At 40.4% G+C, this 19,779-nt stretch overlaps 1 protein-coding gene across 3 annotated transcripts in view; it reads left to right on the forward strand.

The window, feature by feature from the left end:
• Positions 1-19,779, forward strand: part of OXR1 (oxidation resistance 1) — a 457,600-nt gene that overhangs the window by 94,226 nt on the left and 343,595 nt on the right. The window lies entirely within an intron of this gene.

A 19,779-nucleotide genomic window follows, 5' to 3' on the forward strand; every position in this document is an offset into this window, starting at 1 on the left:
GACACAGAGCACTCTGACCACGTGCCCGTGAACCACCTAAGAACAAATACTCGAGGGGCAGTCCCAGATGTTACAGGGCTGGACCCAGCCATCGGCTCCTGGAGGTGCTCACAGAAGGCCTCACTTCCTGCCCGTTGGCCATTACGCACTGGGGTCTCTGAACTCGGGCTCCCAAGTGGCCGCAAGTGGCACAACAATGTGTCCAGCCACCAAGCTCCCAGAAAGTCTCCAAAGCCCCACCCATCTATTGCACTTGTAAATACCACATTTCCCTGGTCTGGAGAGAAGTAAAGGTGAGAATCATCCGTGTCCTCCAAGCCGGTGCTCCAGTCACACTTGCTCTCCTTGCTCAGAATTTGGATTCACTTGGGATTCAGTCTCTCTCTCTGCTCTTTCTTCTAGCACTTTAGAAGTAAAAAGAGTTCCCGTGAGTGCATTTATCTTTTGCATAATGTAGTGAGATGGCACTGGATTTCATAGTGATCCCTCGGACCTGTTCATCCTCTCTGCTGTCCATGTACCTTAACTTGCGTGCCAGGCGGCTGTAGATGATACCATTGCTAGATATAAGACAGTCAGCCAGAGTAGCTTTTCCATGGTCAGCATGAGCCAAAACACAGATATTCCTGATGTTAGCCGTGTTTTTCTGGAGTTGAATCATCTTATCCAAACTATTGAGCACCACGGTCACTTACTTCCTGTGACGGCTGCCGCCGCCCAGCCAGCCCAGCGCGAATCACAGCGCCGACCACCCAGTCTCCTGTCTCTTCAGGGAGGCAGATCTTGTTCTCCCATCTCCTCGCTCAGCTGCCTTACGAATAAACCTTCTCTTTGCTGCAGACCTCGGGGTCTCACTGTTTTGACTTGCTGTGCATCTCGACTTCCTTGTTCTTCTCTTCGTTTCCGCCCATTGAACTTCTCCCATTGCTGGCCGTCTCCCGGGTGGGGATTACAGAAATCTGGTGGAGGGGCATACTGGCAGGGCTGCGAGTGGCCAGTTCCTGACTGGATGCCTTCTCTCTTCACTCGCCCTGAGGGGCCCACCTGCACAATTGTTCATATGCAGGCTTTGCCAAGCTCAGTTGAAATACAGCAGTGTCTTGTTTAATCCCAGCACAACATCTGAGGACATTGTCTCAGAACTCCTCGTGGGTACATTTCCTCTGGGAGGGAGCTGTGAAGGAGGAAAGGTTTCCACACACTAGGAAGTCCCTTCGCGGGCGGAGACTGCGGGTGGCGGAGGGGGAGAGCTTCGAAGCCATGGAGGAGAGCGCAGCAACAGGGGTGCGGAGGGCAAAGCGGAGAGATTCCCGCACAGAGGATCGGTGCTGACTGGCACTCACCAGCCCGAGAGGCTTGTCTGCTTACCCACCGGGGCGGGCGGGGCTGGGAGCTGAGGCTCGGGCTTCGGAGGAGGTCGGATCCCAGGGAGAGGACTCGCGGTGTGAACACACCCTGCAGGGGTTAGTGAACCACGGCTAGCCGGGAGGGAGTCCGGGAAAAAGGACCCGCCGAAGAGGCAAGACTTTCTCTTCCCTCTTTGTTACCTGGTGCGCGAGGCGAGGGGGTTAAGAGCGCTGCTTAAAGGAGCTCCAGACACGGGCGCGAGTTGTGGCTAAAAGCGCGGACCCCAGAGACGTGCATGAGACGCTAAGGCTGCTGCTGCCGTCACCAAGAAGCCTGTGTGCGAGCACAGGTCACTATCCACACCAGCCTTCCGGGGAGCCTGTGCAGCCCGCCACTGCCAGGGTCTCGGGATCCAGGGACACCTTCCCCCAGTGGTAAGGATTTTGAAGAATAATCAGCAGAGTGAAAATATAGAGTGATGGCAGGCATGGGGAATTGGTGAAGAAAAGCCTCTTTGACAGGTGGCACTTAAGTAGAAAGGGAATGAGCTATACAGCTTCCAGAGGAAAGCCATTTCAGGCAGAGAAACAGAAGGACAAAGGCTCTGAGACTGAAATGTACCTGGTGTGTTTGAGGAATCATCAAGGAAGCTAGTTTGGTGGAAACAACCAATAGAGGGGAGAGTCCTAGGAACTGACTGAGCTTGGAGAGGTAGCAGGGACCATGTAGGTCACCAGAAAGACTGAATTATATTTTAAGTGTGATGGAAAACCTTGCCCTCACTTATCACATTATAGGCAAAAGTTCATATAAAATATAAATTTAGAGAAATTCAGTGTTGGGAAGAATTGAGTGTTGAGACCAGAGTCTTAATCTGATTTCTATTTAATAGGACCTCTCTGTGATCTACAGATTTTATTAAAAGAGTTTATATTATGTTCTGAATATAAACATAGAGCAGATATGATTAATGAGATGTAATAATGAAAGGTTTTTAATGAAAAACCTTTTTTCAGGAAAATAGCCTGTGTCTCCTTACTATCCATTTCAAAAGATCCAACAAATCTGATACATCTGAATAATTAGGGGCATGATATAAAAGAGATTTCATCCACAGAAATGTTCTATCTTGCATTAAGGAGCCTATCAGAAGAAGGTGAATGAATGCTTTGGTAAATTGTGGAAATTGAGAATATAATATCAATTATCGGACCTTTGGGTTCAAGATGGCAGAGTAGAAGGACGTGCACTCACTCGCTCTTGCAAGAGCACCAGAATCACAACTAACTGCTGAACAGTCATCGAAAGGAAGACACTGGAACTCACCAGAAAACACACCCCACATCCAAAGACAAAGGAGAAGCCACAATGAGACAGTAGCAGGGGCGCAATCACAATAAAATCAAATCCCATAACCGCTGTGACTCACAAACTGGAGAACAATTATACTACAAAAGTCCACCCACTGGAGTGAAGGCTCTGCGCCCCACGTCAGGCTTCCCAACCTGGGGGTCCGGCAACAGGAGGAGGAATTTCCAGAGAATCAGACTTTGAAGGCTAGCGGGATTTGATTGAAGAGCTTCAACAGGACTGGGGGGAAACAGAGACTCCACTCTTGGAGGGCACACACAAAGTAGTGTGTGCATCAGGACCCAGGGGGGAAGGAGCAGTGACCCCACAGGATACTGAACCAGACCTACCTGCTAGTGTTGGAGGGTCTCCTGCAGAGGCAGGGGGTGGCTGTGGCTCACCATAGGGACAAGGACACTGGCAGCAGAAGTTCTGGGAAGTACTCCTTGGCATGAGCCCTCCCAGAGTCCACCACCGAAGAGCCTGTAGCCTCCACTGCTGGGGCGCCTCAGGCCAAACAACCAACAGGGAGGGAACCCAGCTCCACCCGTTAGCAGACAAGCAGATTAAAGTTTTACTGAGCTCTGCCCACCAGAGCAACACCCAGCTCTACCCAACACCAGTCCCTCCCATCAGGAAGCTTGCACAAGCCTCTTAGAAAGCCTCACCCACCAGAGGGCAGACAGCAGAAGCTAGAAGAACTACAATCCTGCAGCATGTGGAACGAAAACCACATTCACAGAAAGATAGACAAGATGAAAAGGCACAGGGCTATGTACCAGATGAAGGAACAAGATAAAACCCCGGAAAAACAACTAAATGAAGTGGAGATAGGCAACCTTCCAGAAAAAGAATTCAGAATAATGATAGTGAAGATGATACAGGACCTTGGAAAAAGAACGGAGGCAAAGATCGAGAAGATGCAAGAAATGTTTAACAAAGACCTACAAGAATTAAAGAACAAGCACCTAGAAGAATTAAAGAACAAGCAAACAGAGATGAACAGCACAGTAACTGAAATGAAAAATACACTGGAAGGAATCAATAGCAGAGTAACTGAGGCAGAAGAAAGGATAATTGACCTGAAAGACAGAATGGTGGAATTCACTGCTGTGGAACAGAATAAAGAAAGAAGAATGAAAAGAAATGAAGACAGCCTAAGAGACCTCTGGGACAACATTAAATGCACCAACATTCGCATTATAGGGGTCCCAGAAGGAGAGGAGAAAGGACGTGAGAAAATATTTGAAGATTACAGTCGAAAACTTTCCTAACATGGGAAAGGAAATAGCCACCCAAGTACAGGAAGCACGGAGAGTCCCAGGCAGGATAAACACAAGGAGAAACACACCGAGACAGATAGTAATCAAATTGACAGAAATTAAAGACAAAGAAGAATTATTAAAAGCAACAAGGGAAAAACGACATATAACATACAAAGGAACTCTAAAAAGGATAACAGCTGATTCCTCAGCAGAAACTGTACAAGCCAAAAGGGAGTGGCATGATATATTTAAACGAAAGAATCTACAACCAAGATTACTCTACCCGGCAAGGATCTCATTCAGCTTTCATGGAGAAATCAAATGCTTTACAGACAAGCAAAAGCTAAGAGAATTCAGCACCACAAAGCCAGCTCTACAACAAATGTTAAAGGAACTTCTCTAAGTGGGAAACACAGAGAAGAAAAGGACCTACAAAAACAAACCCAAAACAATTAACAAAATGGTAATAGGCATCTGCCTATTGATAATTACCTTAAATGTGAATGGATTGAATGCTCCAACCAAAAGACACAGGCTGGCTGAATGGATACAAAAACAAGACTCACATACATGCAGTCTACAGCAGACCCACTTCAGACCTAGGAACATATACAGACTGAAAGCGGGGGGATGGAAAAAGATATTCCATGCAAATGGAAATCAAAAGAAAGCTAGAGTAGCAATACTCATATCAGATAAAATAGACTTTAAAATAAAGAATGTTACAAGAGACAAGGAAGGACACTACATAATGTTCAAGGGATCAATCCAAGAAGAAGATATAACAATTATAAATACATATGCACCCAACATAGGAGCACCTCAATACATAAGGTAAATGCTAACAGCTATAAAGGAGGAAATGGACAGTAACACAATAATAGTGGGGGATTTTAACACCTCACTTACACCAATGGACAGATCATCCAAACAGAAAATTAATAAGGAAACACAAGCTTTAAATGACACAATAGACCAGATAGATTTAATTGATATTTATAGGACATTACATCTGAAAACAGCAGATTACACTCTCTTCTCAAGTGCACATGGAACATTCTCCAGGATGCATCACATCCTGGGTCACAAATCAAGCCTTGGTAAATTTAAGAAAATTGAAATCATATCAAGCATTTTTTCCAACTACAATGCTATGAGATTAGAAATAAATTACAGGGAAAAAAATGTAAAAACATGCTGGAGGAGGGCTTCCCTGGTGGCGCAGTGGTTGAGAGTCCGCCTGCCGATGCAGGAGACACGGGTTCGTGCCCCGGTCTGGGAAGACCCCATATGCCGCGAAGCAGCTGGGCCCGTGAGCCATGGCCGCTGAGCCTGTGTGTCCGGAGCCTGTGCTCTGCAACGGAAGAGGCCACAACAGTGAGAGGCCCGCGTACCGCAAAAAAAAAAAAAAAAAAATTACATTTTCTTTATCAGAGAACATTAAAGTTTTTCTACTGGTGGTTCCACAAACCCATTTTTTATTATGAACAAAATCAGTTAGTTCATCGCTCCATGCTACTTAACTTATTAATGCTACTCCCAAGTAATAAGAAATATCTATATTTCATGATAACTAGACTTGAACTTTTGAATGTGTTTTGAGTCTCCAGAATTGTACAGTTAACTGCTCTCACATTCACCTTGACAGAGGTCACATAAATGATATCTGGTGAACTGAAACTGCTAATTATAGAAACCGCGTTCAATTCAAGTGAACATTTTCCTTTGATCTAGGTCTGCTTAGATAAAATGGTGTATGATTTTACAATTTCCGTGCTAAATATTCAGGCCAGCTCAGCGACAGTTGCAGAGAGAGAATAACCTCCTCTGACAGATGATTTCTAAAGAGCCGGCCGCACCAGGCCTCCCTTGTTCAGTTGAGAGCTCATGGTAGAAAGTGCAAGTTCTGACACTCCACCATCTTTTCTGACAGGTACCTTTCACGCAGGGGAGATGCTGTTGTTCCAGATGGTTTTTCAGCTTTACGCACAGTGGCTTTGTGGACTCCTGCTGTAACTGAAAATTGGTTTTACGCCAACATTTGACAAAGAAATTAGATTAGGTTAACTACTCTTTGGTTTTAGATTACTGATATAAAGTGCTTTCATGAATATGACAGAAGAAATTGAAATTCAAGTTAAGTGATGTCCCCAGGTAAATTTTCATTTAGACATTTTCCCTGAGGTTTTTATAGTATCATAAACTTACATTCAGATAGAGAATTTGCATAGAATCAGGCTCATTGAAATTTTGATGATCTTTTTCAATCTATAATATTCTTTTTAGTGTTTTTATGGAAAACTAGCTAGATATTTGAAGTGACTGTAAAGATGATGATATGAAAAGATTTGAAAGGCATCTGTTAATTTATCTGCATGGTGAAAGCATTCATTATGTTTATTACTTCTGGGTTCTCATGAACTGAGTAAGAGAAAGTAATTTTCTTGAAGTGAGGATTTGCTTGATATCCCTCCATAATTTTTCCAAGTTCTAAGCATTTGGAGAATAAAACAGACATATCAAGTACATACTATATTTGGCAGGTTGTAAATGTGATTGATTGAAGCATTGAGCTATAGCTGTTACCAGAACATATATTATGAGATGTCTGAAACTTCAGCTTCCCAGTTAGCATGTAGCTGGACAGCCAACTGCTAGGACAGAGATGAGGTCATCTTGCACATTGTTGGCACCTGGTACTCACCAGATGCTTTGCACTCATAACTAGCTGAACGTTCACCAGAGCATTCAGTCTAATTCCCCAGGCACTGTAATGGACAGGATATATATAGTATGGGTGGAAAATCTTGTTTAAAAAAAAGTCCAACATTGGAACAGCAGGTAAAGTGATTTGACTGTCATAAAGCTAGTCTGTGTCTAATGTATGATAATGTAAGAACTTTCCTGATATTTGAGAAAATAAAACAGCTCTGTTCCCGTCCTGTGATCTTGATTTTTAACCTCTACACTCCGGAGAAATTTCCTCAGATCCGTGTTCTGTCATCTTCTGCTTTTCCTGACTATCTCTTAGCCTTTTCACATCACCATAAATTATTGGCTGGCGCTGGCAGAGTATTTGCCTAAAATCATAGACCATTTTTGAGAAGGAAGCTGTGAGGTCACGTAGGGCATTGGTTACAGAGTTGGGGTTCATGGACACAGGGCAGTCAGTGACGAGCCATCTTGTTACCAAATGAGAAAAATAAAGATAATATCAGACTAATTTTGCTAAATTTCTTTTTTTATCTGAAATGATTATTTGATATTAAAATGGTCTTTTATGCAAAGAAGGTGATAATAAATAATAATCATTATCCCTAATTAAGAAAAGCAGAAGTATTTAGCCTAAAATACTAAGTGGATGTCCAATTTTAATTTTCAGCTTTATGGTTCTATGAATCTGAGTCTGGGAACTACTGACCTAGTTCAGATAATTACCCAAGCCATGGATCCCATCAACAGAAATCCTAAGTAGTGATAATTCAGCCTTTTCTCACACCCTTCCTGTGAGTCCCCAGCCTAATGGGCTGCTCATATGAATTTGGGCTTTCTAATTATTACAAGTTTTCCTCTACATTGGCTCTAAGTCTACTACTCTAATTAGTAGTTCATCATTTTACCTAAAGCCATATATGCTGTGTCTAATACAACACTTTCCCAAATATCTTCTAAAGACCAGTAATTCCAAGGTATGTGTTAATAGGTATCGTGAGGAGGAGGGGAGACCACAGACAGATTATTTGGGGAAACAATAGTTCAAACCAGTAGATTGATTAATTTCAGTACTTCACAAATTCTTTATTGGGCTAATTCATTTAACAGATATTTATTGGGCATCCACTACATGGCAGACAGTGTTCTATATTCTAATTTATACTGGAGATATTTAAGAGGAAGATATAATAATCTGAGTTTTCCAAATTTGGACTGCGGTACCTTTTTTTTTCTTTCTAGTAGCTGGTGTTCTTAGGGGCAGCACTAAAATCATTAGATAAAAGCTATTTTTTCTCCTTCTCTGCCTTTCTTTAAAGATTCACAAACTAAACACGTTGATTCCTTTAACTCAGTTACATGATTTCCAGTCCCTTCTGCTCTACCCAGGACATGCCTTAACTTGTCTTTAGCTTCTGTCAAAAAATATGGCTAATAAATGAACACAAAAACCAGGTTTGGCTTGACCTCGTGCAATATGGGACTGCTGTCTTCTTTTTCTGGGTGTTTATTCCTATAAGTGCAAGAGGAGCTCATTTTTGTTTAGTTTTGCTGTGCCTTGTTTTTGCCATATTTATCATGTGCTTGTTAGATATGAGCTCTGAGCCTATCACGAGCGCACATCTCTATCAAGCATCACCTTGTTAGAGCTGGCCCATTAACCTGTCACCTTAAGATCTTTCTGGAAATGTGTTCATTGGACTTTTGAGGAAAGCTACCCACTGAAGTCTGTTCTAAGTAGGGACAGGTTATTGAAGGAATGAGTCTGGAATAATGAGGACAGGTATCTCATCTACACAGCTTGCTGTACTGCAGAAACAGTGACACAAGAAAGTGTCAGGGGAACACTGAGACAACGGGACCGTTGGGCCTCACAAAATTGAGAAAGTGTTTCAAGAACTGAAGGCCGGGCTTCCCTGATGGCGCAGTGGTTAAGAATCTGCCTGCCAATGCACGGGACACGGGTTTGAGCCCTGGTCCGGGAAGGTCCCACATGCTGCGGAGCCACTGAGCCCGCGGGCCACAACTACTGAAGCAATGAGAAGCCCGTGCACCACAACAAAGAGTAGCCCCCCACTCACTGCAACTAGAGAAAGCCCACGCGCAGCAATGAAGACCCGATGCAGCCAATAAATAAACAAACAAATAATTTTTTAAAAAAGAACTGAAGGCCAATTAGGAAGCGCTGATGCCCTAGTGACTGTCATCTCGTTGCACTAAGGAGCAAAACTTCACTGATCTCTCTTCTAGTTCTTTTGTATTCCTCTAATTTAACAATGCCTGACTTTCCTTGTGACCTTCTGATTCTGTACCTGCTACCACTGCTTAAGTCTCCCCATATATTTCAAGCTGAAATGGTGGCCCTATGGGTGCACTGCTATCTTATTTCAATAATTTTCTCTCAATCAAGCAATTCTTCTACTATGGCAGTTCTAATCTATCATATGGCTCATGTAACAGGTTTGATTTTTGATAACTATCTTTGAGATAAGTGAGTCCTAAGTAAGACCACAAGTAAACTAAATAGATGAGTGTAGAATAGTGGGTGGTTTTTAAAGTGGGCTAGCAGAATTAGCATCACCTGGGAACTTGTTCCAGGCTCCAGCCCAACCCTACTGAATCAGAAAATCTGGGCCTGGGATCCAGCAATCTGTAGTTTATGGAGCCCTCCAGGTGATTCTGGTGCGTGCTCAAGTTTAAGAACAGATGGGTATAAAATTGTCTCTCTAGAGTCTAGATTTACAGTGTGACTGCCAAAAATAATGACTTTGGGCATAATTGATATGCAAAAGATCCTTCTGATAATATTTAACTAACAGTTTCAGCTGTTTTTTTGAAGTTGTTTTTTGACAGGAGGAGAGCATTGTCAGCATGTAAGATCATGCTTCTTTTCCTGTTAGCTGCGGCATCCAACTGATGTAAATTTCGGAGCAATATTTTGGTACACATGTTAAAAGCAACAATTCTGATTTCTTAATGTTTAAAACATTCAGAGAGGAATGTGTGTTGCTGGAGGCCATTCTTGCCCATTCTGGTTTTCATGGTATTGATATTTAAAAAATGTATAACAGCTTTATTGAGATAGAATTCATATGTCATATAATTCACTCATTTAAAATGTACAATTCAGTAACTTTTAGTATATTCAGAGTTGTGCGACCATCACCCCAATTAATACATTTTCCTCACCCCCCCAAAAGAACCCCCGTATCCGTTAGCAGCCACCCCCCACCCTTACCTAACACCCACTCCCATACCTAACTCCGCCCTCAGTCATAGACAACCACTAGTCTACTTTCTGTCTCTATAAATTTGCCTATTCTGGACATTTCATATAAATGGTGTCATACAGTATATGGTCTTTTATCACTGGCTTCTCTGACAGCATAATGTTTTTAAGGTTCATCCATGTTGTACCGTGCATCAGTAATTCAGTCCTTTTCATTATTTCAAATCATTCCAAATAATGGCCCATTAAATATATATATTATATCTAAATATAGATAGTATTTTAAATATAAATATACATTTTATTTATCCAGTCATCGGCTTATGGACACGGGTTGTTTCCACGTTTTAGAATAAATAATGCCACTGTGAACACCCATGGTGCAGGTTTTTGTGTGGACATTATTTTCATTTATCTTGGGTAGGAATTAGGACTAGAATTGCTAGTTCATATGGTAACTCTGTATTTAATTTCTCTAGGAACTGCCAGACTATTTAAGTGGCTACATCATTTTACATTCCCATCAGCAATGTATGAGTGTTCCAGTTTCTCCATATCCTTGCCAGCACTTATTATCTATCTTTTTAAAAAATTAATTAATTTTTATTTTTGGCTGCATTGGGTCTTGCTGCATGCGGGCTTTCTCTAGTTGCAGCAAGTGGGGGCTACTCCTCATTGCGGTGCGCGGGCTCCTTATTGCGGTGGCTTCTCTTGTTGCGGAGCACAGGCTCTAGGTACGCGGGCTCCAGTAGTTGTGGCACGTGGGCTCAGTAGTTGTGGTTCACGGGCTCAGTTGCTCGTGGCATGTGGGATCTTCCCAGACCAGGGCTTAAACCCATGTCCCCTGCATTGGCAGGTGGATTCTTAACCACTGCACCACCAGGGAAGTCCATTATCTGTCTTTTGAATCTAACCATCTTAGTGGGTATGAGTAGTATCTCATTGTTTTGATTTGTACTTCCCTAATGATGTTGATGTTAAGCCTCTTTTTATATGCTTTTTGGCCGCTTCTTCGGAGAAATGCTATTCAGATCCTTTGCACATATTTTAATTGAGTTATTTGACTTTTCAGTATTGAATTATAAAAAATTCTTTGTATATCTTTATATATCCTAGATGCAGGTCCTTATCAGGTATATGACTCGTGGTATTTTTTTTTTTGATAAAGGCTTGAAGGACTAGATGTGATTTCTATATATGGAGATGGAGATTAATGAGAGATTTGAAAAAGTGCATTTTCTTTTCAATGAAATAGAGTAGCAATGGTCACTGCTATGATAATTCAACATCAACTTCACATGTTACTTATCTAGGATACTTAATTGAGGGATTTTACTTCAAATTTGTTGAGGAGAAAACCAATGCAGAGTTTTAAGGGAAAGAGAGTTTCCGTAAGGGGTGGATAGCCAAATAATGAAGAGTTCAAACAGAATGAGAACTAAATATAAGCTGTGGAAATTAGGATCCTGGTTATTTGTGACACAAGAGAACAGTTTCTCTGGAATGATGGGGCAAGAACCATAATATACTCAGCTTATGTGTAAGGGAAAAGGAGGACATGGTAGCAGTATGCATGTGCCTTTATTAAATTGGCATGTGATGAGTAGGAGAGAGGAGGCTGGTCATGAAGTGGAATCAGGAACAAGGAAGAGAAGGGTCTTTAGATTGGAGAGATTTGAGCATGTTTGAGGCAATGGATAGAAAGTGTGTGGAGAGGGAACAATTGTTTGACCGTAAAGGAGAGGGTGGTTACAAAGTCTCAGTGAGGTAGGGCGGGGCAGAATAGAAAACATAAGGGGAGTAGTTCCTTATTGGCCGTCAGGCCACCTCTCTGAGCTCCACAACCATTCTCAGATGTGGGACCCAAACAAACAGGCTGTACCTTTACTGTTCACATCATTTTCTGTTGGTCTCAATGAGATTTCTAACTCTCATCGCATTCCCTCCTCATAATACGTTCATCTGAAGCTTCTATCAAATCATCAGTGTTGATTTGTTCATGAAGAAATGTTTCTTATTATAGAATATTCTGTGTTACTGAGTTTTTTTACAGTGACAGTCTGTTTGAGGCAAGCTTTTAATTGAAAAATTCACCTGATATCCCTTACAGTTCAGTATTTTAACGGCCTAAATATACCTCTAGTTCCCCCACAAATCCAGGTGCCTATGGATCTTTGAAATGGTTACTAATTTTAATCTCTTAGCCAAAGCAAAATTAATAAATAATCTACACTGTTCTAAATGTTAGATGCTTACCAAACAATAATCTAAACATTTCTTTCTAAATTACAAGCTTCCTTCAGATGATTTTCTTTTTGTTTTTATGGTTTATATATGAAGCTTTCCCATCGACCTAATATCAATATCTGGAGAATAAGTGTACAGAAATCAGACTTTTAACCGACCAAAAACCAGGAGACCCAACTTTAAGTCCCTCTGCAGTAACTAACTGTCTCCTTGGGTAAATCACAATCTGGACACCTTATTTCTTCCTGGGAAAATTACGAGGTCAAAATGAAATCGAAAGTGGCTTCCAGATTTGTTACTTTGTGAGTCTTTCTGTAAATTTGGAGTTGCATTTTCTCTCTTTGTTTGCTAATCCAGATCTCCAAGTTAATATATGTATACCATTCTGATTTAAAGGTATAATGCAACATACTATCTTATTTTCTCATTGACGATTTTTTTTTAAAATTGATTGCAAATCCTTCAAACCGAAATCCTGATGTTTCCTTCCTGTCCTGAATCTTTTCACGTAATGTTCATTGAGAGCCGCTTGCCAGGCTGGCCCAGTCTCAGGCCTCCTGAACAGCATTTATACACGTGCTGGACCTCCTTCTCCATGTGAACCACATTTGTGATGGCTGCACTCTCGCCCCACAGCCCAGCCATACCAGAGGGTCCCAGCAATCTGGTATTTTCTTCTCTACTCCAAATTCTCCTATCCAGGTCTGTGAACTACAGTGAGTTTGTTTGTTTGTTTTGTGGGGATGTGGATGGGGGACTGTGGGAACGTTTTCCATACTAAGCACTGTGCTAGGTACTCTGTCATGTAATTTCAATAATTTTTTTTTTCTTTTTTCTTTTGGCCACACTGCATGGCTTGCGGTATCTTAGTTCCCCGACCAGGGATTGAACTCAGGACCCGGCAGTGAAAGCGCTGAGTCCTAACCACTGGACCGCCAGGGAATTCCCTTTAATCTCAATACATTTTTATGCCTTTCCTGGAAATTGGGTCATCACCACTTTATACATGAGGAAACTAAGACTAATTCAGGTTAAAGAACTTACCCAAGTAAGTGGAGGGAGGTTGGCTGAACCTCTGACAGCTTACATCCAAAGTCTTTGCTCTTTGCTACTCTGTTTTTGTACATCTAGAGTATCCATGGGGAGGAAGAATACTGGGCTTACCTAGGAGGAAGAACTTTAATGCTCTTTTCACTTTCTTTTTTTCCCCTGGATGCCTCTAAGGGTGGGGAGGAAAGAGACTTGAAGTATGTGGGGAAGGAAAGATTGATACACATATCTCTGGAGAGCATACTCATTTCATTTCAAGGTATCTATTTTAATGGAAATCATGTTTTCCCATTGTTAATAATAAATGATCATAAAAGCAGTTGTCATCCCTTGAGTTGCTTGTGTAATGAGGCAAGAACACTATCGATCAGTGTTTTAATTAGGTTATAGCATAAAAGGTATTTTAAAATTTCTCTATGTAAAACTCCACTGCATTTTACGTAGTTGGTGTCTTTACATCTAAATTTATTTTCAGTACCTGTAATACGCCATTGTTGTGTTAGTTTGGCAATGTATTATCGGTGACAGGTATTACATCCTCTAGGCAGCCACAAGATTGCATTAAAATGAAGCATTTGTTGTAAACCAGATGTATGCCTTGTCATTGCATCATTTGAAATACCGTATTATGTAGAAATTGAGGCAGTGTTCACAAATCTATCAGGATTATCTTGCACATGGTTGATAAAAACAAAGGGAGCAAATCATTACTGTAGAGGTTGGCAGTTCGTCATGTATTGAGTGCACACTTTTGACCAAAAAATAAACAGATGATCAAGACTGAATCTTAGGCTTCATCTAGCTAATAGTCTGGTAGAGGAGCCAGAGAGATGATTGGATTTTCAGCACCATGGGAATCATCTTTATTTTGTTTATCTTATTTACCAAAATGGTCTTTGCCCATAAATCACACAAACCAAGTCAAAGCTTTCCCTAAGCAGAATTCTTTTATCATATAGCACTTTGGATTAAAAAAAAATCACTCATAAAACCGTAGTGTGAGAAACAGTTGGCATAATAGCTCCTCGGGAAAAAGACCTAGGGATTTTATTTGTCCGTAAAGTCAGTGTAAACTAGAGTTGTGATGAGCTCCCATACCTATTATAATAGGTGGCATTAATAGAAGCATAGAGCGAAAACAAATGGGCAAGGGGGAAGACTTCATCTGTCTGCTGTACTAATTAAATCACCCACAGAGGGCAGTGCACATTTCCAACAATCACACTGTAGAGGAGACTGACAAAATGAATCTGTCTATTAAAGGTAGATAAAAATAGAACTACATCTCATAAAGATGCTTTCATTAGAAAACGTTAGATAACGCTGAGACCAATATGGAGTCTGTGATGATGGTGATGAGGATATCATTAATGATAACTCATGCTTATTACATTATCTTATTTAATGTTCTCACAATCCAGTGAGGTAAGGATACTTATTATCACCCATTTTGCAGAGAATAAGATGGGCACAGAGAAGTTCATGCACCTCCTTGAGATCACACAGTCAGGAAGAGGGACACCTGAGTCCCTGTCCTTAATGATATTGCCACGTGTTACCACTTGTAAATATCTGCCTGTCCTTGAAAGCTCTGTCCTGGGACTACAGTGCTTTGCATGAGGAGAGAGTGATTTTATACAGTGCCAGGGTGTGGAACTAGCCAGTGGGTTAAATTTGGCAGACAGGTTCTCAAACCTTTGTGTGAAAGAGTTTTCTAATAAGCAGAGGTGCTCAAGAAGTGGCAGGGGAGCTGTTTTAGGTATATGCAAAATCAAGAGCGGCTCCTTCCTTTGGTCTGGCCCTAATGGAATGGAGATTTCCATTTATCTAAGATACTAAAAGTTGTCAGAAGTTTTCGTTGTTGCTGTTTTACTGTCTTTAAATTATTGACTCAAAAAGTTATTAAGGAGCATTTTGTTATTTCCCATGCTAGTTCCAGTCTGGATTCCCTTTTTCTTTTTTTCAGGGATAGAAATAGGGAGTTCTGTTCAGAACTCAAAGTAAACACACGGGGGCAGGGTTTTTCCTTCAAAGAAAGGTATACGAAAGCTTTCATTACCCTCCCTGGGACAGCAATCATAGGCTATGACAATTACCTAATTTGAGGCAGGTTAATAACAGATTTCTTTCCATCCTTTCACAGCAATATTACAAAAAGCTGGCAAAAAGTCTCGGGACAAAATTTTCATTGGTACTTTGAGGTATCATTTGTTCCATTTGTTGCAATTCATATAGACTGTCTTCTGATAAAGATGCACACAGATCTTAGTTCAGCTTACATAAATTCAAAGAAAGCCACAATTTCATAGAAATAGTTATAACGAACATTAATTGAGCACTTTAGTATGTGAGAGGCAATGTTTGAAGCACTTTACATTTTAATGCCCTTAATCGTTATACTAATCAGGGGAGTAAAGAATTACAAATATCCCCTTTATAGACAAAATAAATGCATAGAAGTAATATGTGATTGCCCAAGATCACACAGATGGTGTCTGAGATGTGATTTGTACCGTAGCAGTCTCAGTCCAGGGCCTACTCTCTGAATCAAGTCTCTGCACAGTCTCATTATCCAGTTTGTTATCCGTAAGAGAAGCAAACTCATTCGTTGTATGGTGAGTGCATGGGGAGGATGCTGCAGATTGGCTCATTTGATACCTACTCTACTCCCCTTCTAGCATATCTTCCTGTGCTATACAGCCTGGAAACTCAAAGAGCACCTTTTCAAGGCTCCCTGGCAGCTAGAGCTATACTCGTGCTCCGGGCTCTGCCAACCAGATTCTGTTGACTAAGACTTGGGGTGTGTGGAAGCGAGGTGCAGAAAAGGCAGCAAAGGCATTTGTTCTCCTGTAGTTACTGGTCTGGTCTTTGATATCATAGCTGTTGAGCAGGGGGTTGGCAGCAACGGCGAGAATTCCTCCATGAAATTCTTGTCATGTGGTTGGGAACTTCTGTAACTACTTACTACCCTGTAGTAAAATACTTTCTACTTAAGCAAGCTAGATTACATTCCCTGTGAACAAGAACCCTGATTAATGCAGAGGTCTTCAAGTTTATGAAGGGATATTATCCAAGCATCTCTTTGACCCTTGGTGTCACTCCAGTACTGGAAAGTTGACTAGAGGCAATGCATTCCTTCAATATTAGAAAGTTGGACTGGAAGGCTCATTTCAAGTTTAAAATTCTATGATTTTTGAGCTCAAGGACCAGAACAGAGCAGAGAGGAGAGACTTCATACGTTTGCTTAAGCCAGTTTTTCAATAGAGTTTATCTCTTCCTTCGCTGAGTTAGCCATCTCACAAAAAGCACTGCATTTCTGGGAGATAATGTGTCTGGCAAAAAAGTAACAGACACTGTCCTGAGGAATAATAAACCTACATAATTAAGAAGGGCCCCCACCAAAAGCATTGCTTGTTACGTTGATACCCTCGGTTGTGGAGAAGCAATAATGGAGATTTTTCTCATATCTCTCTTGCCTGTATACTATTTTCCTTCTCCTGGCCTCCCCACCAAGTCAAGATGAAGTTTGGAATTGTACTTGGTCTTAAAGGAGGTTGGATAGGAGGCATCTCTGGAGGTGAACAACCATTGAGAAGGGTGGAGTGACACTGAGACAGTGAGTCTGCAAGTTTAGCTGAGGCGAAGGGAAGGACAGAGAAACAGATAAGGTTGGAGATAAGAACTTAGAACTAAGGAAATATTCTTCTAGTACGTGGATTGCCTGTTGTTTTTAGCAGATTTTTGAGAATTTTTATTTTATATTGGAGTATAGCTGGTTAACAATGTTGTGTTCATTTCAGGTATACAGTAAAGTGACTCAGTTATACATATACATGTGCCTATTCTTTTTCAAATTATTTTCCCTTTTAGGTTGTTCCAGAATATTGAGCAGAGTCCCCTGTGCTATATAGTAGGTCCTTGTTGGTTATCTATTTTAAATACAGTAGTGTGTATATGTCAATCCCAAACTCCCAGTTTATCCCTCCTCCCTGCCTTTCCCCTTTGTTAACCATAAGTTTGTTTTCTAAGTCTGTGTCTGTTTCTGTTTTGTAAATAAGTTCATTTATATCACTTTTTTTTAGATTCCACATATAAGCAATATCATATGATATTTGTCTTTGTCTGACTTACTTCACTTAGTATGACAATCTCCATGTCCATCCATGTTGTCACACATGGCATTATTTCATTCTTTATAATGACTGAGTAATATTTCATTGTATACATGTACCACATCTTCTTTATCTATTCATCTGTTGATGGACATTTAGGTTGCTTCTGTGTCTTGGCTATTGTGTATAGTGCTACTCTGACCATTGGAATGCATGTATCCTTTTGAACCATGGTTTTCTTCGGATATATGCCTAGGAGTGAGATTGCTGGATCATATGGTAGCTCCATTTTAAAAAAGGCTCTTTTAAGAAGGTTAATATAAGATTGGTAAGTTGGGTGATTGGAGGTAGGAAAGAAATACAGTAAGGTACTGGCCAAAGAAAAAGTAGTACTTTCCTATTCTTTAGATAATTTTACCTATTTCAGTTCAAAATACATTTTAAGAAAGTAGTAGAACATATATTTTAGGAAAATAGTAGAAAATCATTTTTAATGGAATCTCTACCTAAAAAAGCAGACCATAATTATTCTAAAGATTAGATGAATAGATGATTCATCCATTAGACGATTAAATAACCAATGACAGGGCATTTGAGACACAATATTTTAGTCTAAGAGTTGAGGGTGGAAGGGACATATTTCTAAGCAATTGACACACAGCCACCCACAAATCATGACAAGTTTGCTAGCTTTGAAAAATGAAATGTTTAAAATTAGAGAACATTTTAAAAGGATATGTTTACTGCTGCATACCTTTTGGAATGGCAAAAAAATATAAAAGTAAAATAAAAGAAAACAGTTGCCTACAAAATTAATCATACACTTGACATATGACCCAACAACCCCACTCCTAGATAATTACTCAAGAGAAATTAAAACCAATATTCACCTGTATGAGGATTTTTATAATAACTTTATTCATAATCACTGAAAATTAGAAACAACTTGAATGTCCTTCAACTGGTTAACAGATGAGCCAATGTCATATAGCCATACAATGGAATACTATTCAGCAGTAAAAAAGGAAGGAACTATTGATATTAGCAACACCATGAATGAATTGTAACTATATTTTGTTAAGTGAAGAAGCTGAAGAAAAAGACTGAAGAAGCTACATGTTGCATGGTTCCATTTGTTTGACATTCTAGAAAAGTTATAGGGATGGGGAACAGATCAGTGATTGTCTGAATTTTGAGGAGGGGACAGTGGTTGAATAAAATGGGGGTGCACAAGGGATTCTTAGGGTGATGAACTGTTCTGTATTCTAGTCCAGTGACAGATATAGGACACTATGCATTTATCACAATCCATAGAAATGTATATCACAAACGTGAACTTCAATGTATGTATATACATTTTTTTAAAAGATCAACCACGATGTTGGGGGATCCCAGGGCATAGAATGCAGACAGAAAACTAAATCTAACCTTGTTACAAATGTATGACATAACGTTAGTGATCGTAATGGGGAAAAAGTAGTTTACCTAAATAATTAGAAAACACTGTTTTGACTGGAAGCTATCAAGCTGGAGACAGAAAAGAATTATGCATGAACATTGTATTCTAATTGGTAAATTTGTTTCTCCCAGGAGTACCCAGTAGCAATTCTGAAATTACTTCAGATGTGTATGTATATATGTAAATTGCCTATAACTGGAGCCAGATTTATCACTATCAGAGAAATAAGTTACAAATAAGCAAGAGGGCATTTCTGTATTTTCAGAAATATAGAAACTCCTCAGTGACCTGTTTTCATTTCCTTTGCATAATGGATTGCTGGATTGTATGGTAGTTCTATTTTTAATTTTTTGAGGAACCTCCAAACTGTTTGTTCCCCATAGTGGCTGCACCAGTTTACAGTACCATCAGCCGGGCACAAGTGTTCCCTTTTCTCCACATCCTTGCCAACACTTATCTCTTGTCTTCTTGATGATTGCCATTCTCACAGGTCTGAAATGATATCTCATTGTGGTTTTGATCTGCATTTCCCTGAGTGATTAGTGATGTTGAGTACCTTTTCATGTACCTCTTGGCTATTTGGATGTCTTTTTTGGGAAAATGTCTATTTCATTCCTCTGCCTATTTTTTAACTGATTTTGTTGTTGTTGTTGTTATTGAGTTATAATATTAGATATGTGAGTGTTAGCATAGCTTCTTTTTTCTGTTGATACAGCTTTGCTTTACTAGTTCTTATTGTTCTCTAAAAATATTCCTTGTACATGCACATCTGGGAATTTTCTTCTCATTTTCTCTAGGATTTCAGTTTAATCCTCCTCTCCCCCCACCCACTAAATAGTCTCATTCAAATTGGAATACTGAATCTTTAACTTTTGTCTCCATTGTCTTTATTTGCACCAGCCATAATGATTTTGATGCCCCAAAGGCCACTTGAAAATACTAAAATGTTGAAAATACTAAAATGTTTTGAAGTTTAAATGGAAGCAGCTACCAGTTAGATTTTAAGCC

The sequence above is a fragment of the Phocoena sinus genome, chromosome 17, assembly GCF_008692025.1.
Source record: "Phocoena sinus isolate mPhoSin1 chromosome 17, mPhoSin1.pri, whole genome shotgun sequence".
Lineage (NCBI taxonomy): Eukaryota > Metazoa > Chordata > Mammalia > Artiodactyla > Phocoenidae > Phocoena > Phocoena sinus.